Source organism: Bos javanicus, chromosome 7, assembly GCF_032452875.1.
Source record: "Bos javanicus breed banteng chromosome 7, ARS-OSU_banteng_1.0, whole genome shotgun sequence".
Classification (NCBI taxonomy): domain Eukaryota; kingdom Metazoa; phylum Chordata; class Mammalia; order Artiodactyla; family Bovidae; genus Bos; species Bos javanicus.
Window position 1 is genome coordinate 102,265,961 of NC_083874.1, and position 6,000 is coordinate 102,271,960.

Below are 6,000 nucleotides of genomic sequence, written 5' to 3' on the forward strand. Positions count from 1 at the left end.
GTAAGCAGCATATAAAAGTAGTAGCTAAATTTTGCCATAGAAAACTCGAGTTAGCATCAGTTAACATAATTCATCTATATCAGGTTTTAGTTTAATTTAAAATAATCTTGCAGTTTTACCCACTGGTGTTGTTTCTTGATAAGCCCATAGGAGGTACTATTTTAGTGTCCAGTAAACAAAGCATTTCAATTGCAACCTTTTTAAATTACTACAGAAACTTCTAGAATTCATTTATGCAGTCTTGGTTAAGATAAATATAAGGGTGAGATGTAAGGGAGCAAGCATATCTAGAAACATTTAGAGGTAGTTCAGCTTTAAACATGGAACCATAATTATAATACAAACCTGATCTGCTTCAGTTTATATTTCTTAGAGCAGTTCTTCTTTGCCCACCACCTGCAACATGCCATATAAAATAAGTTGGAAATGTTCGGTCCAGTATATGGATCTAATTTCATCTGTTTCTCAAGAAAAGTATCAAAATAGGATACAATTATGTAACTGGATGAAAAGCACCATTATGTTTGGAATATTTTTAGTGCAAAAACCCAAGTGATCACAAGAAAGAAATGTCAATTTATGGAAGTAAGCACGTGTTTGTCATGTAACTGTTAAGTGTGTCTTACTCATCTTCAAACTTGGCAGTGAATTTGGCACTTAAGTTCTTAGAATTTTTGAATAGAAATAATTAAAATAGGACTTTGGATAAATGTACTTTGAAATACATTATTTCATATATATATATATATATATATATATATATATATAATCCTGGAGTTATTTGTGGTATTTGAATCATCTGAACCAGTTTTTTCTAATTTCTGATATTTGAAATACTCAAAGGGATTTTTTCTTAAGAACTGAAAAAGACATTTAGATATCTAACGCAGCTCTCTCACTTTCCTTTCCTCACTTTTATTTTGCCTTATATTTTATGTGATTTCTGTGTTCATTCTGGTCATTTGGTTTTATTTTTGTTTTCCCACTTGTTTGGTCTTGGTCGTATTGCCTTAGAACAAATACAGTGAAATAAGTCAGATACCACTTTCTAGATGAATCTTAGTGTCGGTCAGACACCGGGTTCAGTGAAGCGTCTGTTAAACTAAGCAAACAGCGATTTGCCTTCACACCCTGAGCATGTTGTCTGAGTTTCGTCTGGACTGGGTTGATGGTTTTTTACTCATACTATGATTTTGCCCTTTGGTAAGCTGAGTTCGTTAACTGAGTCTATTTTGCCTCCTTCACTGTAAACTCTAACTAGTTGCCTCAGGGTGTCTGTGTTGTGCAAGTAATTCAAGGGCTGGAGGTTGTGCGTTTTTATATTTTGCTGTTTTTACAAAGTAGTCATCTCCCGCTGGCAGGGTCCACATTGTGTTTATTTTTCTTGGAGCAGTTGGACAGTGCTTTCTACCCAGTAGGATCTCAATATTTGTTTTTTAAATCTTTATGTATTCTTTTATTTAAGATATAGGTTAAGAGGTTATACCATTAATTAGGACTTCACCTATGTGATTCTGATATGAATTCCTCTGGAATCTTAGTTTAGTAACTTTGGATGTTCTCAGCTCTTTCAATGTCTCCCCAAACCATCTTTGAACACCTCGTTATGAGATCTCCTTCCGGGATCGGAGATATTTTTGGCAATTTCAGATGTCCTATTCCTTTCCTTTCTGTTTTTCTAGATTTATTGAAACTCCAAAGTTATTTTTTCATTGAATATCACTTATAAGCTTTTAGGTGAAAATTTCTGAATAAAGGGTACATAGGGAGATGTAGGTTAAATTTCTTGTTAAATTTCTTCTTGTCATTTTGATGAACCATGAAAGAGGAAAGAAGAGAATTCCCATATTTAAGAACGTTGAAGGAAATGTAGAAGTGGGAATTTTGTAACTCCGTAGTGAGTCAAAACTGGATAGAGACATGTCTCTTCATTTTACATATGAGGAAATGAAATTAAAGGAAGACTGAGTTGTCCAAGAAGCACGCCTGTTGGTAACTGAAGGATCCTCAGACACCTATTCCAGTGCTCTTTCAACCTAACTGTCCTGAAAGGTAAATCATAGGTTGCCCAGATGTCCACACCTCTCCACCTCAGTCCTTGCTTTCTTTGGTCTAGAGTAAATCAAAAGTGACCAGGTACCTCTAAACCTTTTCCTGAAATTGTGAAAAGAGAAACAGTGAAAGATGTGCTGAGCTAGGGGTGAGAGCCTGGGTAAAGGTGAGTGGTGAGTGATTAAACATGGAAGATTTCATGCATCATGCTTATCTATTATTTGCAGAGGTTTATTTTTATTTTTTTAAACTTCACCAAATTGCATGGGCTTTTATAGCAAAGACTAACCATCTCATGACCATCAACACGCCCTCAAAATTGTTTTCTTCCTTTTTCTGTTATATAGGAATGCATTCCAATTTAGGGTACTTTAACTGTCAGAAATATCAGAAAGAGCTTTTGCACTTTATGCAATCTTCCCAAGCCCCTCTCCTGTAGACACAGAGTAAGAGCAATTTTGAAGCAATCCTTGGTGTTCTTCCCATTGCCCTTTCACCCAGGATGAGGCTTTCAGCTAATTAGCTCTTCCTGACACCTCAATGAGAGTTTTACTGTGCTCTACCTCGTAAGGTGGATTGGGAGAGGTCATACAACTCTAGCCTTGCTGGGATTTATTTGTAAAAACCATATTTTGTTTAGCTGCTTGACACCTCACATTTCGGTTGCCCGAGTGCTCACAATTTAAAGGTTCCAATGAACTGAAACTTACTGTTTTAACTTTAGGTCAGTTTCTTTACTCTGTTTCTGCCTCTTTTCTTTAGATAGTACAAGTCCCAAGTCATAGTGAAGTCATTTTTATTTTGCTTTTTAAAAAATGTGAAGAAATACTGAATGTCAGGATAGGATCACTGGGTTTATTTCTATAGGCACATTTCTTAAAGATTAAAAGGTAATGAAAGAACAAGAAACTCTTAATATTTTTAGCATACACTGTGCTTTGGAAAGGCCGCAAATCAGAGGGTCGTCCATGCTGTGGTAGACCTTCACAGAGGCATGAAGCCAGATAATGTACAATTACAGGCATCGGTGCTTTATCTGAGGGGTCTCTTACAATGAAACTTTTAAACAGGATAATTGTAGACATCTGCTTCATGTTACCTTAGCAGCAACATAGCCATTATTTGTTGAGATCTTCTTAGCTTTTACAGCTTCACACAAAAGGGCATATTGGCAATTCCGTTTTCTATATAATAGGAATACTATGCAAAATACTGAGCTAGAATTCCGCATTGTTGTAGAAATGCTCAATGTCACCAGAGCGATTGACTTGTTCCACCTGGCTTTCAGACATTTGGAGAAGCAAAACATATGTACCTTAATTGCAAAATGTGGGCTTAATGAACATGCAGCCGTTATGTTACACCAAATGCAACAGTCGATGTGATGGCAAGCTCCTTAAGAACATGTCACATTGTTTGGGTTTTAAGAGGCTTGCCTTTGGCAGTGTTTCAGAGAAGAATGTGTTTCTTACATTTGCAGTCCTGTGAGCCAATAATAAAGTGTTCAGCATATGAAGCTGGTGTTTATTTTAAATTGCTATGTCAATATTTTTGTTTGAAAGCAGGTTTGATTCCCTGTGTGGACTTTGTTGAAGCCTTCTATCACTGCTTTTTATTTGAGTTTGATTTAGCTTCCTTTCCCCCTGATTTTGTGTTTTGCAGAATAGCTTGCATGAAAGCCTTCTGATTGGGCTGGGGGGAGAAAGTTGCTGTGTGAATTTCAAAGCCCAGACAATGTGAAAAAGGAGCAAACACTTGCTGAAGGCATCAGAGAAGTGACTGCAATCAAGCAGTGTTGGTTTTGTGACCTTGAAGCTTCCCAGAATAGCTACCACATTGGGAATAATGGAAGCCCTGGATTCAGATGCCTCAGGATGACCTCATCACCAACAGCCCCCTTCCTCTTCCTGACATGTCTCCAGGCTCTATGCCAATGTTTAGACGTTAGCAGGAATCCAGAAAATCAGGCTTTTGTTTTCAAAAATACAAAATAAAGGCAGCCATTATGGAATATTGCATAACTGATTTAATCCTAATGTGATGTCAAAACAAATTTCCCCAGTAGTTGAAAGAATGCTTTATTTACCACAGATACAATTGCTTTGTTGGTGCCGGGTGCTCTTCCAACAAATGGTTGGGCACTTCTCTTCATGAATTCTCGCAATTCTCCATCCCGGGCACATTTCTGTGGGTAATTAAAATGATCTTTTTATAACGGCAGTATAAAACAGTATGCATCATCTAAACACACTGAGCTGAAAAAATATTGTATTCATAAATTAAATTGGACATTTTGAAAGGTTAACGCAAAAGCTACTTTGCTTTCGGTGATCAATAAGGAAAAAAGGATTTCAGGTAATTAAAATCTGTGAAGTGAACATTTCTCATTTGGAACCTATTAAAAAGAATATAAGCAGACAGAGGCGAGAGATAAATATGGAAAACAAGGGCTTCAGAAATTTTGTTACATGTTGGCAAGGGGAATGTAACAACATATATTCTGAGGTCTGAAATAATATAACGTGTTATTACGGATAATATAACAAACTATACAGTCTATAAATTATGTATGTATATTACTTAATTTAAGCATTAAGTTGCAAATTAAAAGTATGCCTACACTGTATTTTGGACTCTGATTTAGTTATCGTTTAGGTTTTTCTTACTCAAGAGTTTGAACTTGGTACCGGTGTACGGCATGAGTGCAGAATTTCCGGTCCATTCCTGACTCACAGAATCACAACCTGCAGTTTAAGGCATCCCCTATTTGTGATTTATTTGCATATCAGAGTTTGAGAACAGGGCTTTTGGTGCTTGTCCCACTAAAGCGTGTTGCCCTTTAAAAATTCATGCTCGTTTTTTTTAGGCCCAAATTAATAGTGTTACCTGGGCTAAATATGAGGATAATAATAAACTCTGCCTGGGTTGTTTTAGAGCACGTGACTGCTCACAATGTGGCAACGAAGGGAATTAAATACTAGAGGTGCCAGACTCCAAATATTATTTCTGGGCATGTGTGTGGATGTGTTTCTGGAAGAGACTAGTATTTGAATCAAAGCATTGAGTTAAGCAGATGGCCTTCCCCAAGGTGGGCAGGCATCATCTAATCTGTTGAGGGCCCCAAGAGAACAGAAAAGCAGAGGAAGGGTGAGTCCGCTTCCTGTCTTTCAGCTGAGACATCCGTCCTCTCCTGCCCTCGGACATGAGAAGTCAGCTCCTGGTTCTCGGCCTTTTGGGTGCAGATTGGGTTTTATACTCTTAGAACTGCGCTCCTCCCTCCCACCTCAGGTGGGTCAGTTCTTTGATTACCTGCCTAAACTTTTGCCAGATACAGGATGCTAGACTATAAAATTATTTTGCTTTCTCTTCAGTTTTCATATAGCTTTGAGAACACTGAAGTAGCACATGTTCATTTTAGTTTTGATGTAGAATTGCAAAGATGTATTGTTTGCATGGGCTTCCCTGATAGCTCAGTTGGTAAAGAATCTGCCTGCAATGCAGGAGACCCCAGTTTGATTCCTGGGTCGGGAAGATCCCCTGGAGAAGGGTTAGTCTAACCACTCCAGTATTGTTGGGCTTCCCTGGTGGCTCGGCTGGTAAAGTATCTGCCTGCAATGCGGGAGACCTGGGTTTGATTCCTGAGTTGGGGAGATCCCCTGGAAAAGGGAAAGGCTACCCACTCCAGTATTCTGGCCTGGAGAATTCCCTGGACTGTATAGTCCACGGGGTTGCAAAGAGTCGGACTTGACTGAATGACTTTGACTTTCATTGTTTGAATGCCAGAAGAGACTGTTTTGTACAAGGGATTAAAATATATGGCTATCACTTTTGGATAACAAATATTTGTGTGTGTATATATATGTGTGTACTTTTTTTCCCCCCAGTGACGAGGAAGGAAGGACCTCTGCTGTGTGCTATGCGTGTAAGGATGATCTATAAAATACATGG

At 38.0% G+C, this 6,000-nt stretch overlaps 1 long non-coding RNA gene across 1 annotated transcript in view; it reads left to right on the forward strand.

Annotated features, from left to right (window-relative positions):
• LOC133251724 (uncharacterized) overlaps positions 1-4,063 on the forward strand; it is a 129,219-nt gene extending 125,156 nt beyond the window's left edge. The window contains exon 2 of the long non-coding RNA XR_009737758.1: positions 3,715-4,063. This is a non-coding gene — a long non-coding RNA (uncharacterized LOC133251724). The remainder of the gene's footprint in view (positions 1-3,714) is intronic.
• The last annotated feature ends 1,937 nt before the right edge of the window (positions 4,064-6,000 follow it).